The sequence below is a fragment of the Sus scrofa genome, chromosome 13, assembly GCF_000003025.6.
Source record: "Sus scrofa isolate TJ Tabasco breed Duroc chromosome 13, Sscrofa11.1, whole genome shotgun sequence".
NCBI lineage: Eukaryota > Metazoa > Chordata > Mammalia > Artiodactyla > Suidae > Sus > Sus scrofa.
This window is the reverse complement of record NC_010455.5, coordinates 28,056,489-28,082,817: the sequence shown is the minus strand read 5'-3', so window position 1 is coordinate 28,082,817 and position 26,329 is coordinate 28,056,489. Positions and strand designations below refer to the sequence as shown.

General features: G+C 45.5%; 1 long non-coding RNA gene across 1 annotated transcript; it reads right to left on the bottom strand.

Moving 5' to 3' along the window:
• Positions 762-19,362, bottom strand: LOC110256587. The gene is made up of 3 exons (XR_002338261.1): positions 15,632-19,362; positions 1,415-1,526; positions 762-1,004 (listed from the first exon to the last, which is right to left on the bottom strand). It is a non-coding gene; the product is annotated as an uncharacterized LOC110256587 (long non-coding RNA).

The following is a 26,329-nucleotide window of genomic DNA, read 5'->3' as shown; positions in this document are numbered from 1 at the left end:
ATGCGGGATCCGAGCCGCGTCTGCAACCTACACCACAGCTCACGGCAACGCCGGATCGTTAACCCACTGAGCAAGGGCAGGGACCGAACCTGCAACCTCATGGTTCCTAGTCAGGTTCGTTAACCACTGCGCCACGACGGGAACTCCCAAACGTGGATTTCTTGATCATTTTTTAAATTTATTTTTAGGGCTGCACCTGTGGCATATGGAGTTTCTCAGGCTAGGGGTCGAATCAGAGCTGTAGCTGCCAGCCTACACCACAGCCACAGCAACGTGACCTACACCATGGCTCATGGCAACACTGGATCCCTAACCCACTGGGCAAGGCCAGGGACCAAACCCTTATCGTCATGAGCCATGATGGGAACTCCGATAGTTTTGAATAGATGATCAGGTCTCTCACTGAAGTGTAGTTTAAAGAGCTTAAAGTTCCGCTAGGGGAGAGCAAAACCTAAAAACTGCTCAGCAGTTGGTCAGTGGTACAAGACAATATCAAATTTGGGGCAAAATTACTCTATAGACTTAGGTATTATCAGATTTTTTATTCTGAGATTCAACTTTGTATATTTTTTTGTCTTTTTTTTTTTTTTTTTTTTTTTTAGGGCTGTACCTGCGGCATATGGAGGTTCCCAGGCTAGGGGTCTAATCGGAGCTGTAGACGCCAGTCTACACCACAGCCAAAGCAACACCAGATCTGAGCTGCATCTGTGACCTACACCACAGCTCACGGCAACACCAGATCCTTAACCCACTGAGCAAGGCCAGGGATCGAATCTGCGTCCTCATGGATATTAGTGCAGTTCGTTAACCACTGAGTCATGACAGGAACTCTTCACTGTGTATATTCTTTGTGACTCTATAGTTTATTGTTATTAGAATAAGAAAACTTATGACAGACTCTTGGAACTGCAATAGTTCAAGCACATGGGAGCCTCGTAAGAGCGGGAGTGCGCAGCGTCCACCCTGAGCCTGGCCCTGCAAGACCACACAGCTCATGTTCCAGTCTGTGGAAGGGGAACAGGAGTCAGACGGTAAATACAGAACATGAATAGACTCTCAGGAATGTCAAGTGCTAAGAGGTAAAAACAGTAAGTGGCTGTGACATCAGCAGGCTGCCTAGGCCCAGGGAGCCAGGGAACTTCTCCCTAAAGAGGCAGCTTCTGAGCTGAGACCAACGTGACCACCAGAGGGCGGACCACCCTGCCCTGACTTCACAGCCAGAGACCTTCCTGGAAGAGAAGCTCGAACTGGGGGTCTTATCCATCCCTATCCATACACAAGGGGAGACAGGAGAGGATTACTTTAGGAGTCAAGTGCCCCCAACCATTTTCCCCAGAGTCCAGAGAAAGGGCGGAGCCCCGAGGGCCATGGCCACGCAGGGGAGATGGAGCCATGGCCAGGCCCCTGCACCTACCAGAGCAACCAGGTCCCTGGACACCTATGTGGAGTCCTTAACTCCGCAGGCTCAGAGAGGCTCTGGCTCGGTAGACGAATGCAGCACTTCAGGACATTTTTCTCAAAGTGTTCTGAGCAATGAAGAGAAAGGTTATAATAGCATTTGCTCCATGTCAGAATCTTAGCACATACACCTAATCTGTACTTCACAACCGCCCCATGGGACCACCTATCTCCCAGCAAGGAACCCTGCCCACAGGCTCAGAAGCAAGTGTCCCACAGAAGCCTCCTACACTGTGGGTGGGAATGTAAGCTGGAGCAACTACTATGGAAAACAGTGTGGAGTTTCCTCAAAAGACTAAATATAGAACCAGCGTATGATCCAGCAATCCCACTCCTGAGCATATATACCCAGATAAAATTATAATTTGAAAAGATAGATGCACCCCATGTTCACAGCAGCACTATTCACAATAGCCAAGACATGGAAACAACCTAAGCATCCATCTACAAATGAATGGATAAAGATGTACTACACCTCCCAGGATTAAGATGGTGAAGGAGTAGGATGTGGGGCTCACCTTCTTCCACAAACACATCTCCAAAAAAAAAAATCTACAAGTAGAATGATTCTCATGGAACAACTACTGAATGCTGACAGAAGACCTCTGGGCAAGAAAGGACAAGAAAACCTCCACATAACTGGGTAGAGCAAGGTGGGGGTGGAAAGAGAGAAGAGAAAAAAAGGAACCAGGATGGACAAGCACTTTTGAGAAGGAGCTGTGAAAGAGGAAAGGAATCTGCATACGGGGAGGTCACCTGACTTCTAGGAGATCAGCTGGGACTGAGGGGGAGTCTCAAAGCCTCAGAGAGCCTGGAGCCATCTGAGGAGGGTAAAGCAGGGAGGGAGTGGCACAGACGATCGGTACCACCACCCAGCGCACCCAAGCCTGAGACATGCAAGGCAGAGTCTGGGTGCTGAGGCTTGGGCTTGGCAGAGTAAAAAAAAAAAAAAAAAGTAAGCAAAATGAGGAATCATAGGAACCACTCTCAGTTAAAAGAACAGGGAGAATTCCCCTGAAGGAAGAAAAAATGAAACAGACCTCTGCAGTCTAAGGGCACCAACTTCAAAAAAGAGGTAATAAAAATACTGAAAGAAATTAGAACAGCTGTTGAGTAGTTCCTGCTCTAGCAGGTTAAGAATCTGACTGCAGCAGCTGGGGTCACTACAGAGGCATAGGTTCAATCCCTGGCCCAGCACAGTGGGTTAAAGATCCAGCATTGCTGCAGCTGTGGCATAGACTGAAGCTGCAGCTTGGATTTGACTCCTGGCCCAGAAACTTCCATATGCCATGGGTGCAGCTGAAAAAAAAAAGTAACACGTATTACTGTTAATAGCCATTCTTTTTTTTTAGGGCCACACCCAAGGCATACGGAGGTTCCCAGGCTAGGGGTTGAATCAGAACTACAGCTGCCAGCCTACACCACAGCCACGGCCATGTGGGATCCAAGATGTATCTGCCACTGACACCACAGCTCAAGACACACTGGATCCCCAACCCACTGAGCAAGGCCAGGGATAGAACCCACATCCTCATGGATACTATTTGGATTTGTTTCCACTGTGCCACAATGGGAACTCACCAGATTACTATTAAAAGCAACTAGAAACTATGAGGAGCCAAGAAAAATTAGAAAATTCATTTGCCAAGACAAAAGGTTGAGCTAAAGGCTTTGAACAACAGAATGAATAAGGCAGAGGAATGACTAAGTGACTTGGAAGATATAACAGTGGAAATCACCCAATCAGGATAGACAGAATGCCAAATGAAAAAAAATAAAAGCAATATACAAGACCTATGGGATAGTAGAAAGCGTGCCTAACTATGCATAATAGGGATCCCAGGAGGATACAAATAAACAGATTCAAAGTGTTTTTGAAAAAATTATGGCTGAAAATTTCCCAAATCTAATGAAGGAAACAGACATCCAGATACAGGAAGCAAAGAAGGTTCCAAACAAGATGAACCCAAGCCGACATACACCAAAACGTATTGTAATAAAAATGGCAAAGTTAAAGATAAGGAGAGAATTCTAAAGGCAGCCAAGAGTAAAATAAAGAGTAAATTACAAGGGAACCCTCCTAAGTCTATCAGCTGATTTCTCTACAAAAACTCTATAGGCCAAAAGACAGTGGCAAGATATATTCAAGGATTTAAAAGGGAAAAACTCGCAAGCTAGAATACCTAATAAGATTATCATTTAGAATAGAATAAAGAGGACTTCCTGTTGTGGCTCAGTGGAAACAAATCTGACTGGCATCCATGAGAACCCAGCTTCAATCCCTGGCCTCACTCAGTGGGTTAAGGATCCAGTGTTGCCATGAGCTGTGCTGTAGGTCACAGACATGGCTCAGATCCAGTGTTGCTGTGGCTGTGGCGTAGGCCAGCAGCTGTAGCTCCGATTGGACCCCTAGCCTGGGAACCTCCATATGCCGCTGGCGCAGCCCTAAAAACACAAAAGACAAATACATAAATAGAATAATTTCTCAATTAAAAACTAAAAGAATACAGCATTACTAAACTTAGCATAAAAGAAATATTGAACTCTTCTAAATAGGAAATAAAATATAAGATGAAGGAGATCACAGTTGTAATCACTTAAATAAGCCAGTATACACACCAAAAAAAACCGTAGTGTGGAAGCGATGTTATACACAAGGAACAGCAAAAGTATGAACATGAAGATGTAAAAAAGAACATCAAAATCATAAAACACATGGAAGGAAAGTAAGAAAATGTAGACTTTTTAAAGTATGTGTTTGAGCCTATATGATTATCAGTCTAAAGCAAGCAGATATAAGAAGGGGTTAAGAGGGGAGTGCCCATCGTGGCTCAGTGGCTAACGAATCTGACTAGGAACCATGAGGTTGCAGGTCGATCCCTGGCCTCGCTCAGTGGGTTAAGGATCCAGCATTGCCGTGAGCTGTGGTGTAGGTTGCAGATGCAGCTTGGATCCCACGTTGCTGTGGCTCTGGTGTAGGCCGGCGGCTACAGCTCCAATTAGACCCCTAGCCTGGGAACCTCTATATGTCACAGGAGTGGCCCAAGAAATGGCAAAAAAAAAAAGAAGAAGAAGAAGAAGGGGTTAACATACAAGAAAAACACTGCAGGAGGAATTCCCATTGTGGCTCAGTGGTAATGAACCTGACTAGTACCCATGAGCCATGGGGATGCAGGTTCAACCCCTGGCATCGCTCAGTGGGTTAAGGATCCAGCATTGCCATGAACTGTGGTATAGATTCCAGATGCAGCTTGGATCCCACGTTGCTGAGGCTGTGGTATAGGCCAGCAGCTGCAGCTCTGATTTGACCCCTAGCCTGGGAACTTCTGTATGCCACAGGTGCAGCCCTAAAAGGCAAAAAAGAAAAACAAGGCAACCACAAATCAAAAACAAATAGCAGATTCCGAAAAACCAAGAAGAGAACACAAGCATTAAATAAAAGCAAATCATCAAACCACAAAAAGAAAAATAGAAAAAAAAGGAGAAATATAGATTTAAAATGGCAAAAAACACATATTTATCAATAATTACCTTAAATGTCAATGGACTGAATGTTCCAATCAAAAGACATAGAGTGGCAGACTGAATTAAAAAAAAAAAAAAAGCCTATAGTATGCTGCCTACAAAAGACCCACCTTAGGGCAAAGGATATACATAGATCGAAAGTGAAGAGATGGGAGTTCCCAGTGTGGCTCAGCAGGTTAAGGATCCAGTATTGTCTCTACAGTGGGTTTGATCCTAAGTCCAGTGCAGTGGGTTAAGGATTCAACATTGCTGGGAGTTCCTATTGTGGCTCAGTGGGTTACAATCCCAACTAGTATCCATGAGGACGCAAATTCGATCCATGGCCTCGTTCAGTGGGCATTGCCAAGAGCTGAGGTGTAGGTCACAGACATGGCTCAGATCTGGTGTTGCTGTAGCTGTGGTATAGACCAGCAGCTGCAGCTCTGATTTGATCCCTAGCCTGAGACCTTCCATATGATGCAGGTGTGGCCCTAAAACCACCCCCCCCAAAAAAAAGATCCAACATTGCCATAGCTGTGGCAGAGGTCACTGCTATGGCTCAGATTTAGATCCTGGTCCAAGAACTTCCATATGCCATGGGTGTGGCCACAAAAAAAAGTGAGGTGATGGAAAAAGATATTTCATGCAAATTTAAATGACGTCGTTGCTCAGTGGTTAATGAATCCAACTAGGAACCATGAGGTTGCAGGTTTGATCCCTGGCCTTGCTCAGTGGGTTAAGGATTCAGCGTTGCCATGAGCTGTGGTGTAGGTTGCAGACACAGCTCGGATCCTCAGTTGCTGTGGCTTCAGCGTAGGCTAGCGGCTACAGCTCCTATTCAACCCCCAGCCTGGGAACCTCCATATGCTGAGGGAGCAGCCATAGAGAAGACAAAAAAGAAAAAGAAAGAAAGGAGATGCAATGCTCATCATACAAAATAGACTTTAAAACAAAGTTTATAAAGAAAGATAAAGAAGGACAGTATTTAATGATAAAGGATCAATACAAGAGAATTTTATACTTATCAACACAATACACCTAATAAAGGAGCACCCAAATACAGACAACAAATACTAAGAGACAAAAAGAGAAACTGATGAGACACTAATAGTAGGACATTTTAACACTTCATTCACATCAATGGACAGATCTTCCAGATAGAAAATCAAGGCAACGGAGATCCCAAATGACACAACTGAACAGTTAATTAATGTTTTTAGGACATTACATCCAAAAAAACAGAATATGCATTCTTTCCAAGTGCACATTCTCTAGGACTGACCACATACTGGGGCATAAAACTAACCTGCACAAGTTTAACAGTATAGAATTTACATGCATCCTCACTGACCACAATGGCATGAAACTAGACACCAACCGCAGGCAGAGAAATGAGAAAAAACTGACTACATGGAGACCAAACAATGTGCTACTAAAAATGCGGTGGGTCAACAAGGAAATCAAAAAGGAAATTAAGAAAATACCTTGTGGCACACAGCAATGCAAATACAACCACACAAAAATCTATGGGATGCTGCAAAAGCAGTTCTTAAAGCCAAGCTCATAGCGATACACGCCTGCCTCAAAAAAGAGGAAAAATCTCTAACAACCTATCACCTAAAAGAATTAGAAAAAGAAGAACAAGAAGTTTCTTCTGTGGCACTATGGGACAAGAAACTGACTACAGCTGCTCAGGTTGCTGTGGAGGCACGTGTTCGATCCCTGGCACTGTGCAGTGGGTTAAAATGATCTAGCATTGGCACAGCTGCAGCATAGGTCACAGCTGCAACTTGGATTCAATTCCTGGCCCAGGAACTTGCATCTGCCACGAGTGCAGTTTAAATAAATAAATAAATAGAACAACAAAGCCTAAAGTCAGCAGAAGGAAGGAAAAAATAAATATTAGAGAGGAAATAAGTACAATAGATATTTTTTAAAAGAGAAAAAAAAATCACTAAAAGCAAGAGCTGCTTCTTGAAAGGGTAAGCAAAATTGACAAGCTGCTGGCCAAACTCATCAAGCGAGAAGGAGCCCAAATAAAATAAGAAATGAAAAAGGAGAAATCTCAACTGATACTGCAGAAATACGAAAATAATAATAATAATAATGAGAAAAATTAATATGCTAACAAATTTGACAACCTAAAAGAAATGGACAACTTTCTAGAGACATATAGCCCACCAAAACTGAATCAGGAAGAAACAGGAGTTCTCCTTGTGGCTCAGCAGGTTCAGAACCTGAAGTAGTTTCTGTGCGGATGCAGGTTCAATTTCTGGCCTCACTCAGTGGGTTAAGGATCCAGCATTGCCACAAACTATGGAGCAGGCCAACAGCTGCAGCTCTGATTTGACCACCAGCCCAGGAACTTCTGTATGCCACAAGTGTGGCCCTAAAAAGAAAAAAAGAGAAATAGGTAATTTGAACACATTGATCACTAGAAGTGAAAGTTAATATGTAATTTATAAAAACTTGCTACAGAAGTCCAAGACCAGATGGCTTCACAGGCAAATTCTACCAAATATACAAAGAACTTACACTGATCCTTCTTAAACTCTTCCAAAGGACTGAAAAGGAGGGAACATTCCTAAAGACATTCTATGAAGCCTCTATTATCCTAACACCAAAACCAGACAAAGTTACCACCAAAAAAGAAAATTATAGGCCAGTATCTTTGATGAATATAGGTGCAAAAATTTTAGCCAACTGAATCTAACAACACATAAAAAAAAAAAAAGATCATACACCAGGAGTTCCCATCATGGCTCAGCAATAGCAAATTTGGCTAGTATCCATGAGGGCACAGGTTCAATCCCTGGCCTCACTTGTGGGTTAAGGATCTGGCATTGCCTTGAGCTGTGGTGTAGGTCACAGACACGGCTTGGATCTGGAGCTGCTGTGGCTCCAATTTGACCCCTAGCATGTGCTTTGAATGCAGCCCAAAAAAGACCAAAAAAAAAAAAAAATCACATGCCATGACCAAGAGGGATTCATGTCAAATTCATAAGGATGGTTCAGAATATGCAAATCAATGTATACACCACATTAACAAAAGTCAAAAGCCACATGATCCTCTCAATGGGGGCAGAAAAAGCATTTGACAAAATCCAACACCCAACATCCAACATTTGGTAAAAACTCTTACCAAAGTGGGTATAGAGGGCCAAATGCAACATAATAAAAGCCATTTATGACAAACCCACAGTCAATATAAAACTCAACGGAGAAAAGCTAAAAGACCTCCTGCTAAAATTTGGAACAAGACAAGGATGCCCACTCTCACCACTTTCACTCAACATAGTATCAGAAGTCCTAGCCACAACAATCACTCACACACACACACACACACACACACACACACACACACACACGAGAAAGAGAAAAAAAGAAAAATGAAAAAAAGTAAATGAATTCAGCAAAGTAGCAGGATACAAGATTAACATTCAGAAATCAGTTGCATTTCTGTACACTAGCAATGAAATATTAAAAAAGGAATATAAAAATACAATACCTTTTAAAAGCACCCCCCCAAAAAAAACTAAATACCTAGGAATAAAACTGACCAAGGAGGGGAAAGACTTAAATGCTGAGAACTACAAAACATTAATAAAGGAAATTAAAGATAATTCGAAAGAAATGGAAAGATGCTCCTGGATTGGAAGAATTAATAGTTAAAATGGCCATAATACCCAAAACAATCTACAATGTAATCCCTATCAAATTACCCAAGAAATTTTTCACAGAACTAGAACAAATAATCCAAAAATTTATATGCAACCATAAAAGACCCAGAATTGCCAAAGCTATCCCCAGGAGGAAAAAAAACAACCAAGCAGGAGGCATAACTCTCCTAGACTTCAGACAATCTCGCAAGGCTGCAGTAATCAAAACAGTGTGGTACTGGTACAAAAACATACATAGAGATCAATGGAACAGAATAGAGAGCGCCAAAATACACCCTCATACCTATGGTCAATTACTCTTTGACAAAAGAGGCAGGATGTAAAATGAGAAAAAGACAATTTCTTCAGCAAGTGGTACTGGGAAAACTGGACAGCTGCATGTAAATCAATGAAACTAGAACACACACTTACACCATGAAAAAAAAAATAAACTCAAAATGGCTTCAAGACATAAATAGAAGACATGACACAATAAAGCTCCTACAAGAGAACATAGGCAAAACATTCTGATATAAACCATACAAAGGTTTTCTTAGATCAGTCTCCAAGGCAATAGAAAAACAAAAATAAAGAAATTGGACCTAATCAAACATACAAGCTTTTGCACAACAAAGGAGGCCATAGAAAAACCCAACAAGACAGCCTTTGGCATGGGAGAAAATATTTGCAAATGATGCAACCAACAGGGGCTTAATCTCCAACATATGCAAACAACACATACAACTCAACAACAACAATAAACCCAATCAAAAAATGAATGGAAGACCTACACAGACATTTCTCCAACAAAGACATATGGATGGCCAATAGGCACATGAAAAGATGTTCAACACCACTCATTATTAGAGAAATACATATCAAAACTACAATGACGTACCTCCTCACACTGATCAGAATAGCTATTGTTAACAAGTCTACAAATAATAAATGCTGGCGAGGGTGTGAAAAAGAGAACCTTCCTACACTGTTGATGGGAATATAAGCTGGTACAGCTACTATAGAAAACAGTATAAAAGTTCCTCAGAAAATTAAGGATAGAGTTACCATGATACAGCAATCCCACCCCAGGCATATATCCAGACAAAACTATCATTCAAAAAGATACATGAACCTCCTCCTATGTTCATAGAAGCACTATTCACAGTAGCCAAGACATGGAAACAACCTAAATGTCCATTGACACATGAATGGATTAAGAAGATGTGGTACATATGGAATACTACTCAGCCATTAAAAAGAATGAAGTAATGCCATTTGCAGCAACATGGATAGAATGAGAGATCATACTAAGTGAAGTCAGTCAGAAAAAGAAAGACAAACATCCTATGACATCACTTATACATGAAATCTAAAATATGACACAAATGAACCTATCTGCCAAACAGAAAAAGACTCACAAACATAGAGAATAGACTTGTGGTTGCCAAGGGGAAGAGGGAGAGAGTGGGATAGACTGGGAGTTTGGGGTTAGTAGATTCAAACTATTACATTTAGAATGGATAAACAATATGGTCCTACTATATAGCACAGAGAACTAAATCCAATCTCTTGGGATAGACCATGATGGAAGATAAGGAAAAATGTATGTATGTATACATATATGTGTATGACTGGGTCACTTTGCCGTAGAGCAGAAATTGTCAAAACACTGTAAATCAACTATAATAAAAAATAAGAATTAGAAATTCCTGTCATGGTTCCAGCTGTTAAGGATTCTGACTAGCATTCATGAGGATGCAGGTACGATCCTTGGCCTCGCTCAGTGGGTTAGGGATCTGGTGTTGCTGTGGGCTGCAGCGTAGGTCGCAGGTGCATCTCATATCCTGCCTTGATGTGGCCGAGATGTAGACCAGCAGCTACAGCCCTGATTCGACCTCTGGCCTGGGAACCTCCATATGCCATGGGTTCGGCCCTAAAAAATTTTTAAAATAATAATAAAAAAATAAAAATAGGGAGTTCCCGTCGTGACATAGCAGAAACAAATCCAACTAGGAACCATGAGGTTGCATGTTCAATCCCTGGCCTTGCTCAGTGGGTTAAGGATCTGTCATTGCCATGAGCTCTGGTGCAGGTCACAGTCACAGCTCGGATCTGGCATTGCTGTGGCTGTGGCATAGGCCGGCGGCTACAGCTGCAATTGACCCCTAGCCTGGGAACCTCTATATGCTGCGAGTATAGGCCTAAAAAGGGCAAAAGATTAATTAATTAATTAATTAAAGGAGTTCCTGTTGTGGCACAGTGGAAATGAATCTGACTAGGAACCATGAGGTTGTGGGTTTGATCCCTGGCCTTCATCAGTGGGTTAATGATCCTGTGTTGCTGTGGCTGTGGCATAGGCCGACAGCTGTAGCTCCAATTAGACCCCTAGCCTGGGAACATCCATATGCTGCAGGTGTGGCCCTAAAAAACAAGAAAATAAAAATAAAAATAATGAAAAAGGAAGATGTGTATATACACACACTGGAGTATTATTCAGCCATAAAAACAATGAAATAATTCCATTTGCAGAAATATGGATGGACCTAGAGGTTATCATACTAACCAAGTAAGTCAGAAAAACAAACATCGCATGTCATCACTTCTCGAGGAAGCTAAAATATGACACAAATGATCTTATCTACATTCTGTGCCGGGATTGAACCTGCGTCCCTGTGGATGCCAGTCAGACTCGTTTCCACTGAGCCACGATGGGAAATCCTAGGGGAAACTTTTTAAAAAAATTTTATTGACGTATATTTGATTTATATTCTTTTTAATATTATTTTCCATTATGCTTTATCACAGGATATTGAAGATAGTTCCCTGTGCTATACAGTAAGACCTTTTTGTTTATCTATTCTATATATAATAGTTTGTCTCTGCTAATCCCAAACTTCCAATCCTTCCCTCCCCTACCTCCAAATTCACAATCACATGTCTATTTTCTATATCTGAGTCTATTTCTATCTTGTTTTTTATTTTTATTTATTTTTTTGCTTTTTAGTGCCACACCCTCGGCATATGGCAGTTCCCAGGCTAGGGGTCCAATTGGAGCTGTAGCCGCTGGGCTACCCCACAGCCACAGCAACATCAGATCCGAGCCAAGTTTGCGACCTACGTCACAGCTCACAGCAACACCAGATCCTTAACCCACTGAGCAAAGCCAGGAATCGAACCCACAACCTCATGGCTCCTAGTCAGATTCGTTTCTGCTGCACCACGACAGGAACTCCCCAACATTCTATTTGTAATGAGGCTTCCCTGTGATTAATTGCTAAGTGGTTGGTTCTTTGATAAATACACCAGGAAGTGGGGGGTGAGTGGCGGACAGCAGAGGGGGATGGGAAAGGCCTTGGGTCAAGCTCTGATTCTGCCACCTGTCTGCATGTTTTGGGGGGAGGGTCACCCCTCTCTGTACAAGCATCACGTGTATGGGGCTGGAGTTTTACCTGGGGCTCACAAACCTTTCTCCTTAACCTTTATTGGCTACAGCCTAACTAAAAAGGTGGGGCCTGGTCCAGCCAACACATGGCAAATTCACTACCTGACCAACGTTCCAGCGCTTTTCTTTGATGAGCCAGCACAGCAGATGCAATGGTAGCCGGTACCTCCAAGGAGGTCCTCATTTCACCGTGCCCACTGGCCACAAACACCGCATCCTCTCGAGGAAAACACATGGGCATGTGGGTTCTGCCCACTCCCTAGACACAGACCTGTCACAGAAGCTGCCTGGCCTCCAGGGGAGGTCCCCCCACAGTCTTCACAAGGGGTTTGGACAGCAGTGTTAGGGGTAAGACATGGGAGGCAAGAGTCAGGACAAGCATCAGAAAGATGCTCACCTCCTTAGCCAGCTGAGAGGGCCCTCCACTCTGCAAATGTGGGATGGTCAGAGAACAAATGTCATTAAAAGCCAGAATGGGGAGGGATGGACTGGGGCTTTGGGTTAGTAGGTACAAACTATTACCTATAGAATGGATCAAGAACAAGGACCTACTGTATAACATAGGGAACTATATTCAATATTCTGGGATAAACCATAATGGAAAAGAATAAGGAGTTTCTGTTGTGACTTGGTGGGTTAAGAACTCGACATAGTGTCCCTCAGTGAGGTTGGAGGGTTCAATCCCTGACCTCGCTTAGTGGGTTAAGGATCCAGCATTGCCCACGAGCTCTAGTGTAGATCGCAGACGTGGCTCAGATCCCACATGGCTGTGGCTGTGGTGTAGGCCAGCAGCTACAGCTCCAATTTGACCCCTAGCCTGGGAACTTCCATATGCTGTGAGTACAGCCCTAAAAAGACAGAAGGAAAAACAAAAACAGAAAAAACCTCCGCAGACTTCTAGATGAAAGAAAAACTAATTCAGAAGCTCTTTCCCTGAGAGATTAGCATGAAATCCTAAAAAACACTCCAATGCTGCCAAATCAGGGTTGGGAGTCTGGGATCTGCACAGGAGGCCGAGGAAGGAAGCACACACAGGCCAGCAGTCAGCCCACTTACCTCCTCATTTCCAGCTGCAAGTTCTGCTTCTGAAGTGATCCATTTGCCATTTTAAAATCCAGGAATTAACTTCACAATTAAATTTCTGGAGATTCATCCTAAGCAAGTATTCATAGGCCAGCACAAAGATGTGGCTGAGAGAGGGTTATCACAACACTAGGAGACTGTAAATCCTGTCCCCCCAGAGGGGACCGGCCTATCAGCCAACACAAGCCACACCCTGGAGCAGGAAGCCACTAGGACAGTTCTCTTGTAGGAGAACCACTGAATGAAGGGGAGTATTCACAGTATCATGTGAATGAAGTGAGGCAGAACATTATCTGTTTTTTTGTTTTTTGTTTTGCTTTTTAGGGCTGCACCTGAGGTATATGGACGTTCCCAGGCTAGGGGTCGAATCCAAGCTGTAGCAATGTGGGATCTGAGTTGCGTCTGCAACCTACACCACAGCTCATGGCAACGCTGGATCCCTGAGCCACAGAGTGAGACCAGGGATCGAACCCACATCCTAATGGGTACTAGTTGGATTTGTTTCCACTGCACCACAACAGGAACTCCCCGCTATTTTTATATTTAAACACCATGTAGAAAAAAGCCTCGGAGTTCCTGTCATGGATCAGTGGTTAACAAACCCGACTAGTATTCATGAGGATGCAGGTTCAATCCCTGGTCTTGCTTAGTGGGTTAAGGATCCAGCGTTGTCGTGAGCTGTGGTGTAGGTCGCAGACACGGCTCAGATCCCCTGTGGCTGTGGCTGTGGTGTAGGCTGGCAGCTGTAGCTCTGATTCGATCCCTAGCCTGAGAACTTCCATATGCCATGGGTGTAGCCCTAAAAAGGACAAAAGAATAAAGAAAAAAGCCTGGAAGCTAGGATTGACAATTGTTAATTGGTGGGATGATGGGGTATTTTTATTTACTTCTTATTTATCCCAATAAACACTGTTTCTTCTGAAATTAAGAGGGGAGGAAGTGAGATGTAGGTGGTTTGACCACAGCCAGAGCTACTATGTGACCCGGGAGGACGAGGAGGAAGATGCTGAGATGATTGGAGATGCGCCCCCCCACCCTGTTACCCTCTGCGGGGGGATGGTTACTGACTGAATTGTCCTCCAACATCCCTGAGAGGTTTGTGCCTCCTGGGCGGGAAGTGAAGGTGGGATATGGGTCCCAGCAAAGAGGCCACCCCCTGGCCCTGGGAGAGCCCTCCTGCCTCACTACTGTCTCTCTGGCTACAGGACCCTCTTGCTCTGGTTTCTGCAGCACATGTGCCCCATCTCAAATGATCTCTTGTTGCCTTTCTATGCAGCTCCCTCCATGAGAACAGGCAGGTCTGGGAGGGCAGGGGCTGCTTTACCCCTGGATTCTCAGACCCTGGGATATTCCTGGCACACAGTAGGTACTTAGCACAGTAGGTATTTGCAGGGTGAGTGAAAGAGTGATAGAGGTGGTCAGTAAATACTTGCCAGAGACATGCACGTGTACCCGGGGCACGATGCAGTCACTGAAGTCGGGGACAGTAAGGCCCTGTCCTCTGTGCTGAGCAGGGGGCCCGCAGCCCAGCACATAGTAGGTACTTATCTTGCTGGGAGGGAATGGAGGCTGTTCCAGCTGTCACATCCACCAGCACACCTGAGGAGACCCCCCGCCTGTTCCTGCCCCAGAGGAGAAGGACGTGGCCTCTCCTGGGAAGGGGTATCATATACCCTCTTATAAAGTTGATCTACCAAGTCTTTTTATAAAATTAAAAACAGCATCAAAGAAGCAAGACCTGGAGTTCCCACTGTGGTTTATCAGGATAAGAATCCAGTGTTGTCTCCATGCAGTTTTGGTAGCTGCTGAGGCACGGGTTCAATCCGTGGCCTGGCACAGTGGGTTAAGGATCCTGTGTTGCCACAGCTTGCATTTGATCCCTGGCCCAGGAATTTCCATATGCCAGAGTGCAGCAAAAAAAAAGAAGAAGAAGCAGCAGCAAGACCCTCCCCATTATCCCCTACCTGTCATCCCATCTCTGTGGATCTCTTCCCTCATTGCAGGTGTGCACGTGGAGTCACTCAGTCATAACCAGCAGCTGAACCGTTTCCCATTCTCTACCATCCCAGGTGTGGTGCTTTTAATCACTAGCTCCCACTTGCCTCAGGCCCACACAGTCACGGTGTCAGCAAGCCTCAGCCCTACAAGTCATCTCTAAAAACATTCCAGAGCTTTCTAAAGCAGCTGCCCCACTGAGTTTCTTCTCTGCCCCCACCCCATCCATCCTCCCTGCTCTGAGTCAAGGAACAGGAGCAGTCCTGACCCACCTCCTACCCCAACCTCACTGTACCCCATATTATTCCCACTTTATAGATGGGGAAACTGAGGACAAGGGAGATAAAAGCACCCTGGGATCAGATCCTGCATGGTTGGGCCCCGAGCCCCGCGAGGAGGTGAGCTCCAGGTGTGCCATCCCGGGACTGCAGGGCTCACAGAGCTCGGGCAGCAGGTGGACACCCAGGCTGTGCCAGAGAAAAGTTTGTACCTCTGGGGCTGCAGTATGTGGTGAGAAATGGCATCTCCTTTTTCAGAAAGTCAGTGTGGAGAGACTGCAGATCTGTCAGCAAGATGGCATGTAGAAAAAAGAAAGAAAAAAAGAATATTCATATGTTCATTCCCCAATTATCTCTTTCTGGCTTCAGAATCTGGTGATGCAGTGAGGTGATTTGGGGCAGAGCTGGGTTTTTGTCCAGGCTGTGGGCCTGAGACTCAGTTTCCTTACCTGGGAAATAGGGGTACACATACCTACTTTGTGGGGTCACACGGATGAGCCCGGCACCACCTCTGTTGCAGCCTGTCAGGTGCCCTCTCTCTGTAACCCAACAAGGTCCAGTCGCCCAAATGCAGCAAAACCAATCTACTGACACCAAGCGATGAAGAAACTACAATGTTTGTTGCAGGTACCCAACGTGGGGGTCAAGCAAGAAGAACAGACAACTTAAGTTCAAAGGACCCAGACTCCCAAAAGGCTTTCAGGGAAGGGTTTTTAAATGTGAGGTGAGAGCAAGGGTCACGGGGACAGAGTTAAGCTCGTGCACAATCCTCTGATTGGCTGATGGGGAGGTAAGAGGGAGGGGTCACAGCATCATCAGTCAGCTCCAGCTGGTCTAGCGCTATAGGCTGTGGTCAGCATGCAGTTAACTTCTTCCACCTGGTGGGGGTTTCAGTCTCCACAAAAGAGCTCAAACGATAGGGCTCAGAATATGATCTATGGCCTTTAAGGAGGAACTCGAGGTCCTTGCCTTTCTTTCGTGGCTAAACTATTACCGTTTTGCTTGACGCTTTCCCTTTGTTTCTGTATTTCTCTCATTAAATTTGCTCTTTGGAACACGGGGAAGGCCTAGGAGCCTAAGGCTTTTCTACAAACAAGAGGGAGGGATTTGGGAGGTTGGGGAGGGGGGGCTGTCCCTGGAAGGTGCCTCAGGATCCTGCTTGTCCCTTTCTGCAGATGTGGTCACAGGAACAAAGCCACAGCCTGGGTGGTCTTCATAATGAACACAGAAGCCATAAAGAGCTGCGAGAGAAAGAGAGGAGCAGGCAAAGAGGGGTGGGAACAGCCAACTCCTGAGACCCAGAGGGCTCAGCCCAGACTCTGACCAGCCGAAAATCCAACACCACCCTGAGGCAGGAGTTCACTCATTCTCCGAAGAGTGAAGAGGAAGGCCGGAGTGGAAAGTGGGCTCCCCCACCCCCGCTTTTTTTCTTTTTTTTTGTAGCGCCACACCTGTGGCACATGGAAGTTCCCAGGCTAGGGGTCCAATTGGAGTGTAGCCACCAGCCTACACCACAGCCACAGCAATGTGGCATCTGAGCTGCGCCTGCAACCTACACCACAGCTCACGGCAACGCCGGATCCTTAACCCACTGAGCGGATCCAGGGTTTGAACCTGTGTCCTCATGGATAGTAGTCGGGTTCTTAACCTGCTGAGCCACGATAGGAACTCTGAAAGTGGCCCTTTTACCCAAGTAGAGGAGGAGGCACTGAAGGAGCTCCCATGACCCAAGGCCAAGGCCATTTGTATTATAAAGGAGATTATTTTCCCTTGATGCTAAAAAGCAAAGCACATTCACTGAAAGAAATAATCTCTACCCGTGTGCCCCTTCATACACCCCTTTTCTTTAACACATGCATTTCTCACCATTGTAATAATAAAATTTTTTGTGTCTCCTCAGCTTCAGAGCTAACCCCTTCCTCATTATCCAGAACTCAACTTCTGGTCCCAGAAGGGGAGGGCTCTCGTAGCCCAGCTGATAGTGCCTTACGGAAGCAACACTGGGGCTGAGAGCTAAGGCTCTTAGCAGGGGCTGCATGCAGGAGTCACTCAGGACCCGTTAAAACCTGCTGACATCCACGCCCAGATATTCTGATGCAGTAGGTCTGAGGCGGCCTGAGCACCTGTATTTTTAGGGTCTCTCAGGTGATCCGGGACACAGCTAAGTTTGAGGACCACTGGCTCAGATGTCTAGTACAAATTGGGCAGAGCCCCGCATTAGGGGGGGCGTCAGGATCACCCATATCACCGGGCCCACCCACCAAGCTTCTGAGTCTGTAGCCCTGGGTGAGGCTGAGAATTCACTGCTCCAGCAGGTTCTCTCACGCCGGCTCTTTGGGAACGTGACAGTGTGGCCCGGGAGCGGCAGTGAGGTGAGACCCACAGGTGAAGCCCATCCCTCTGCCAAGTGTGTTTCCTCAGTGGGCCTCCTCAAAGACAGGGTGGTCACGCATCTGACGGGGCTGCCTCAGGGCGTGTTTAGAAACAGCACAGCCTCCCGCTTGCCTCCTTCCCTCAGAGATGCTCCTGGGGACCTGTAGGGCCTGTCCTCAGGCCAGGGGAAGCTCCTCCAACAGGCAGGCTTCCCTCCTTCCCTGGGCCCATGGCCAGCAGATCCTGAAGGGGGAGTCAGGGCTGACCAAGGAGAGGTCACGCTGGAAAAGGGACTTAACAGGCCCGTCCCCACCCTGACTCATTCTTGCTCCCACACGGACAGGCAGGCTGGTGCCCTGGGTAGCAGCAGGGCCCATCAGGGGAGAGGGGTGGGTCAGGCACAGGCTTTGGTGCCAGGAAGCAGGGAAGATGGTTCAGAAGTCAGCTATGGATCTATGTCCCAGTTTCCTCACTTCTGGTCAGGCCCTGGGGTCTTGCAAGCTCTTTAAGTCCTCCGAGTCGCAGCCTCGCCATCCAGGAATGATCAGCACAGTCCCTCGTGGGCAGATGTGCACTTTGAGCGCTTGGCATGGTGCCTGCCACACAGTAGGTGCTCAATAAATGCTGGCTGTCGCTAAGGTCAGGCAGATCTTGCAGACAGTGTATTGAATGGTGGTTCCCCAGAGACATGACCACCTGGAAAATGTGATTGTGAACTTCTCTGGAGATAGGGTCTTCACAGATGGACGGAGGATCTCAAGATGAAATCATGCAGGATTATCAGTGTGGGCCCTAAATCTAATGACATACGTCCTTAAAAGAGTCACGCAGAGGAGACAACATGGACAGAGGACAAGCCACGTGAAGACCGAGGCAGTCGGAGTGATGCAGAAGCAGCCAGGGGACACCTGGAGCTCCCAGAAACTGGAGGAAGCGGGAAAGGACTCTCCCCTTGATCCACCTGAGGGGAACTGGCCCTGACGACAACTTGATTTTGGACTTGGAGCCTCCAGAACTCTGAGAGACTGCACTTCTGGATGTCAGCCACCTCCTTGGGGCCCTGCAGCCTGACCTTAGCACTCCCTTCACGGTGGGACTGGGAGGTCACCAGGGCCCTGGGACTATAGGAAGCCACACCATAGATGTCATTTTTTTTGTAATGCCTTTGTATTCCGTAGTTAATGCACCTGGATGGGTGGTAAGGATCAATATTAAATGTCCACTGATAATCCTGCAGGATAATTTCAAATCATCAATGCTCAGAAGCCATCCGGAGATCAGGGAAAGCTGCAAAGAAAGTGTTGGTGGAACGCGACTTTCTTGTTTTCTGCCACCAGTAGGTGAGTTGGGATTTAAATTCTCTGAGTAGTAAAAAAAAAAAAAAAAAAAAGACATCCATATCTGATGATTTTTGCCCTAACTTTTGCCTCTTAGAGTCTCTGGAAAAAGGGAGAGGACAGGGAAAGAGAGAGACATATTTTTCGGGATTTTTTTTTGTTTTGCTTTTCAGGGCCGCACCTGCGGCATATGGAAGTTCCCAGGCTAGGGGTTGAATTGGATCTACAGCTGCCAGCCTACACCACAGCCACAGCAACGCAGGATCCAAGCCATGTCTGCGACCTGCAACTGCACCTCAGCTCACAGCAACACTGGATCCCTAACCCGCTGGGCGAGGCCAGGGATCGAACCTCATGAATACTAGTCAGATTCATTTCTGCTAAGCCACGACAGGAACTCCACTTTTTGGGTTTTAAAAAGCAAAGTTGCTCTGAAAGTTCCCTTGTGGTGCAGCAGGTAAAGGATGTGGCGTTCCTGCAGCTGTGGCACAAGTCACAATTGCGGCTTGGGTTCGTTTCCCAGCCTGGGAATTTCCACATGGCTTGGGTTTGGCCAAAAAAAAGAAGAAAAAAAAAAGTTGTTCTTAAACCAAAATTAGCATCAGCTGCCATTTGAAACAACTGAGAGCCCTTCTTCACCTTCCTTTCCTCTTCCTCCCTCACCTTCCTCCTGGTACATGTGCCCTGGGAAGGCAGTTTGATTATTAAAAAACAGCCGTCCCCAGAAAGGGACGGATCTTTTCCAGGCTACTCAATGGTGAGGACAAACGGAGTGAGAGACTGTGCAAATGCACTTCGAAAATGTTTGAAAATTCAGACTCTCATCCTGAGCAATTTCTGAGCACTATATACCATTCTGCTTAATTCATATAAAAATGCTTTGTCTCTCATAGATAAAGCCTTCTAGATGAAAGGCCTGGGGGAGAAGAAGGGATGGTTGAAAAAATGTAGTGATGGTTGCTGAATGGAGCACGCTGGTTTTAGAACCGTGGAGAAAAAAACTCCAGCACCTAGGGAGGGCAATAAGGATCTCTGATTTTCAGAACTGTTTCTGGAAGCTCTCCCCTCTTCCTAAAGGAATCATGTGCACTGCCTTTCCAAGCTGCTCCAAGACTTGCAACCCAAAACTGCACCTGACAGTGTCTGCTGAACCGGCAGGGCTCAGGCCCACACCTGCCACACACAACACCTACACCTGTCCCCCATACACACGAGGCCGCAAACTGGCATCACAGACAAGAAAAGCTGCTTGACCCTGACCGCCAGGAAGCCCCTGTGGAATCAAGGACTGATCTGAATTATGGGATCTGGGCTGAGAACCCTAGGACAGGAGGCCCCAGGGGGTAGGCCACATGGGGGCCTGTCAACCTGCCTGCCGCATGTCCTCCTTGGGGCACACAGACAGCTCTGAGCTCTGTGTCCTGGGGACCACGGGCCTCTCAGCAGGATGCCTCAGTCTGAGGGCTTCAGCTTCCTGGCCATAGCTGGATAGTGTCTGAATGGATACCTAAGGCCAGTTAAGTTAAAAGAAAACAAAAACAAAACAAAAAAACAAAACAAAACGGTTCATACAGAAACTTAAAGAACCTCCTGGCTTCTAAGTTAGAGATATTTTGAACATCACTCCTTCTGCAGAGATCTGGGACCCCATCAAACTAAGAAAGTAAAATAAACAGCTGTTCTTGGCTCATAACACTGTTAGGGCACAAATGCCAATCCTCTTTAGAGGGGTTCGCTCTCAACTAAGGTTTTAGAAGTTTCCCACAGATAAAGTCACACTCAAAATGAGCTGACAGCCCCAAATTTTAAAACACAAGGAGTTGTCCTTGTGGTTCAGCCAATTAAGACCCTGACATAGTGTTCGCGAGGACTCAGGTTTGATCCCTGGCCTCTCTCAGTGAGTTAAGGATCTGGCGTTGCCGCAAGGTGTGGTGGAGGTCGCAGACACTGCTTGGATTTGACCCCAGCCTGGGAGCTTCCAGATGCTGCAGGTGTGGCCATAAAAAGAATACAGACATATACACATTCACACACACACAAGAAAACAATCCACCATTTTAGCAGAAACTGTCCCAAGAAATCAGATAATACAATGCACAGACTATAAAATATTGACTACAAAAAATAATATACACATGGTCAACTGAAAAATATGCACAACTTAAAAGTTGAGAATTGGAGTTCCAGTCATGGCACAGAGGAAACAAATCCGACTAGGAACCATGAGGTTGCAGGTTTGATCCCTGGCCTTGCTCAGTGGCTTAAGGGTCCAGTGTTGCTGTGAGCTGTGGTGTGGGTCACAGATGCAGCTCGGTACTGTCATTGCTGTGGCTGTGGCATAGGCTGGCAGCTGTAGCTCCAACTGGACCTCCATATGCTGAGGGTATGGCCTGAAAAAGCAAAATAAATAAAAGTTGAGAATGTTTCATTCAGGCGCAATACTGAGGACTATAGTGCAGAAGCAGCCTCTCAGATGGCTCTGAGGAACTGTTCCAAAGAGATAAGGGAGGCACCAGGAGATACAGGAGTTTTTCCAGGAAAAAACCACCACCACCACCACCATTAGTGAAACATCAAAAGATTACTGCTAGTTACAAAAAACAAACCTCTCAAATTAATGATTTTAGTGCTTTTCTATGTATGGAAGATGCAAAGATCTGGGCTTATTGAATTTATTCCTTTGATACGCACCTTAACTATCTAGGGCCAGTATCCCATTTTTCTTCAACCTGAATTCCCCTCAGGGCACACCATTGGAGGTGCAGGGGCTAATGACTCAATGGCCACAACATCCTTTGTTTACTGAATTGGCAGGTGACATTCTTTGTCCACCAGACCACAAAACAGCCAAGTCAAAAATGACTACAGACATAAAAGAAGGAATCAAAAAGATGGAAAAAAATAAAACGCTCTTAAGATTGTCCAGATTGTTTATAAATAACAGCAAAAACAAATTATGGTGGGTTTTTTTTGTTTGTTTGTTTTGGGTTTTTTTTTTGTTTTTTTGTGTTTTTGGTCTTTTTGCCTTTTCTAGGGCCGCTCCTGCAGCATATCGAGGTTCTCAGGCTAGGGGTCTAATTGTTGCTGTAGCCGCCGGCAACGTGGGATCTGAGCCGCGTCTGCAACCTACACCCCAGCTCACGGCAACGCTAGATCCTTAACCCACTGAGCAAAGCCAGGGATCGAACCCACAACCTCATGGTTCCTAGTCAGATTCGTTAACCACTTCTCCACGATGGGAACTCCTAAATTATGGTTCTTGAAACTCAAAACACTCAATGAACAGGCTAAATAGTGGCATACAGACATAACTGAAAGAGAATTAGTGAACTAGAAAGGAAATTGGAAGCAAATACCCATATGCAGCCTAGAGAAATAGGACGTAAACACGAAAGAGTACTTTAGAGATATGGAGGCTTGGATAAGAAAGTCCAAAAAAACACACAAGAATTCTAGAAGGAGCAGATCAAGGATTGGGGAGCAGCAGCAGCAAAGTGTAATGACCGGGATTTTCAAGGAGATAAGACACAGAATCTTCTTACTTAGGAATCGCAAAGAATCCCCAAGAGGACAGAAACTGAGAAATGCCCATTGTGTGGGGGGGGAGGGAGCGGGATTGATGGGAAGTTGAGGGTTGGTGGATGCAAACAGTTACATTCGGGATGGATGGGCAATGAGGCCCTACTGTAGAGCACAGGGAACTGTGTGTGGTTGGGTCAATTTGCTGTACAACAGATATTGAAGAAACACTGTAAATCAACTACTCTTTAATTTTAAAAAATCTAAAAAAAAAAGTTAAAGGTAAAGCAATTATTAACTTCAGAAAAAAGAAAGAAATGCCCACTGCAAAAATTAACTCTTTCACCCCAAACCCCCAGATCCTCTCTCCAGAGGCAACCATTATGAAGTGCCTAAGTTTCTTCCCACTTTCTCTGCCATAAACAAATACATGTTCACTCAAGTGGAGCTTTCTCAACATATCATTCTGTATCTAGATTTTTCTTTTTCTCTATAAAACCTATCTTGGGAGTTACCTGGTGGTGCAATGGATTAAGGATCTGGCATTGTCACTGCTGTGGCTTGGGTTGCAGCTGTAGCTTGTATTCCATCCCTGGACCCAGGACTTCCACATGCTGCAAATGCAGTCAAAACTTAAAAAATAAAATAAAATAAAATAAAATCTATCTTGGAATTTATTTCCTAACTAAATATTTCCAAGTAGATCACCAGTAGATCTAATCTATTTCCAAGTACATCACAATCTTTTTAGAGGCTATTATTACCTCTGGATTGTTTCAAACCTTCCCACATGCTATGCCTTCCTTGGACAGGTGTCTTTGCACTCATATGTGACAATATATTTTTTGTTGTTGTTCTGTTTTGTTTTCATCTTTTTGCCTTTTCTAGGGCTGCTCCCGTGGCATATGGAGGTTCCCAGGCTAGGGGTCTAATCGGAGCTGTAGCCATTGGCCTATGCCACAGCCACAGCAACGCAGGATCTGAGCCACATCTGCAACCTACACCACAGTTCACGGCAACACCGGATCCTTAACCCACTAAGCAAGGCCAAGGACCGAACCTGCAACCTCATGGTTCCTAGTCGGATTTGTTAACCTCTGCACCACAAAGGGAACTCCCATATGTGACAATATTTGTTACAAATTTTCCAAAGTGGAATAAATGTATCACAGGATATGTGCATCTTTAATTTTGGTAAATGATGCCAAAGAGACTGCATCAGTGACACTCCCATAAAGAGAGGGGAAGATGCTTTAAAACAAAAACAAAAACCACACTGTTTATTAATAAACTTTTTTTTCCCCTTTTTTGGCTGTCCTGCAGAATATGGACTTCCTGGCGCAGGGATCAGATCTGAGCCACAGCTGAGGTAATGCTTAACTCTCTGTGCCAGGTCAGGGATTGAAATTGTGTCCCAGTGCTGCAAAGATGCCACCAAACCTGCCGCGCCACAGCAGAAACTCCACTCCTAAAGTTTTATTTTATTTTAGGGCCGCACCCGCAGCATATGCAGGTTCCTAGGCTAGGGCTTGAATCAAAGCTGTAGCTGCTGGCCTATGCCACAGCCACAGCAACTTAGCATCCAAGCCACATCTGCGACCTACATCACAGCTCACAGCAACACCGGGTCCTTAATCCACTGAGCGAAGCCAGGGATTGAACCTGTGTCCTCATGGATACTAATCAGATTATTTCCACTGCACCATGACGGGAACTCCAAGTGCTCTTTTTATACCGCAGGATAGCTTTTGCTTATTAGGTGTATTCAAAGTACTTTTCACAGTCCCATTACCTTCTGACTCTGTAAGCTTTGCCACATGTGTTTTTCAACTTGTATGCAGTTTGATCCTTTCCTTTATTTCTAGGTTTCCCATTTCCTGTGAAACATCTCCATTCCAAGATAATTCTTTATATTGCCTTCATTTTCTTTTAATTCTTTTATAGTGTCATCGTTGACTTTTCTGGAATGTATTGTGGTATAAGGCACAAGGTCACAACCTAGCTTTACTTTTTCTCTAAATACTAACCAGTTGTCCCAACATGGTGAATTGCAGAAGCTCTCTTTTATGAAACAGTACCTTTACCTCACATGGACCACCATCTTCCAGGCCCCCAAATGAAATATTATTCATGAAAACAATCCAGGGACAGAGCGTCTCAAGAGGCATCAGCCCCTCCCACCAACATCCCAACACTGTAACCATGAGGCTACTGTCTTCGGTGTTTTTGTTTGTTTGTTTTTTGGGCTGCACCCATATCATTCGGAAGTTCCTGGGCCAGGCATCAAATCCGAGCTACAGCAGCAACCCAAGCTGCTACAGTGAGAATGCTGGATCCTTAATCCACAAGGGAACCCCAGTCTTTGGGTCATTTTTGACCTTGAGAGTAAAGACAAATTGTGCCCAGTAAGGAAGGCAGTGTGATGAGTATTAGGTGTGTCCCAGGCCCGTTATTCATAGCTGAGACCTTGGGCAAGTCCTCAAACCTTTCTGAACAGCAGGGTCCCTGCTTTAAAGTGATGGTGTGGCCCAAGGAATCCTATCTTTCCTTCAAGGATGTCCTGGCAATCTACAAAGCACTTTCACAGACTCAGTGTTTTTTACAGCTGAAAAGTCCACAGCCACACTCCCAATGAATGCATGGCAGAGCCTGAACTTGAATTTCCTCACTCAAATCAGCAAGTTCTTTCCATCACATCACGCTGTCCTCTGTAGTCCCTTAGCCTCTCTGCACTCCACGCCTGAGTCTGGGTGAACAATCACACACCAGAGAGGAACCCCAAACTCCAAGAGTCAGATTCCTTCTGGATGTCACAGGGTCTGACTTCATCCCTTTGCAGCCTTCCTTGCCTATCCAGCTGCTTCTCAAGCCAGAATGGAGCCTGCTGAACAAAGCCTGCCAGGAGGTCATGGGGGCTTCAAAGCTGGAGAGTAGCAAGCATGGAATTACTTAGGGAATCTGGGTGAGGAAATATGGGAATTCTTTCTATGCTGACTATATGTCTTTTCACAGCTGTGCCTGCAGCATGTGGAAGTTCCTGGGCCAGGGGTCCAATTGGAGTTGCAGCTGTGACCTATACCACAGCAACACCAGATCCTTAACCCATTGAGCAAGGCCAGGGATTGAACCCACATCCTCACAAAGACATCAGGTCCTTAACCCACTGAGACACAATGGGACCCCCATGCTGTCTATATTTCTGTAAATCTTTTTTTTTTTTTTGGCTTTTTGCTATTTCCTGGGCCACTCCCGAGGCATATGGAGGTTCCCAGGCCAGGGGTCCAATCGGAGCTATAGCCACCGGCCTACACCAGAGTCACAGCAACGCAGGATCCGAGCCGCGTCTGCAACCTACACCACAGCTCACAGCAACGCCGGATTGTTAACCCACTGAGCAAGGGCAGGGACTGAACCCGCAACCTCATGGTTCCTAGTCGGATTCGTTAACCACTGCGCCACGACGGGAACTCCCTGTAAATCTTAAATTATGCAAAATTAAAAATATTTTTTAAAGGATAAGACAGGGAACAGTTCAAGGTCACAGAGCCACAAGCTGGGGTGAGAGGGCAATGACCCTACACACCATCCAGAGGAAGGACAAAGGTTTGGGGTCAACTGGCCAAGATAAGAAGCACCATGATCTCACCCACTCACTACTGGATGTGTCCATGATCCCTTCAG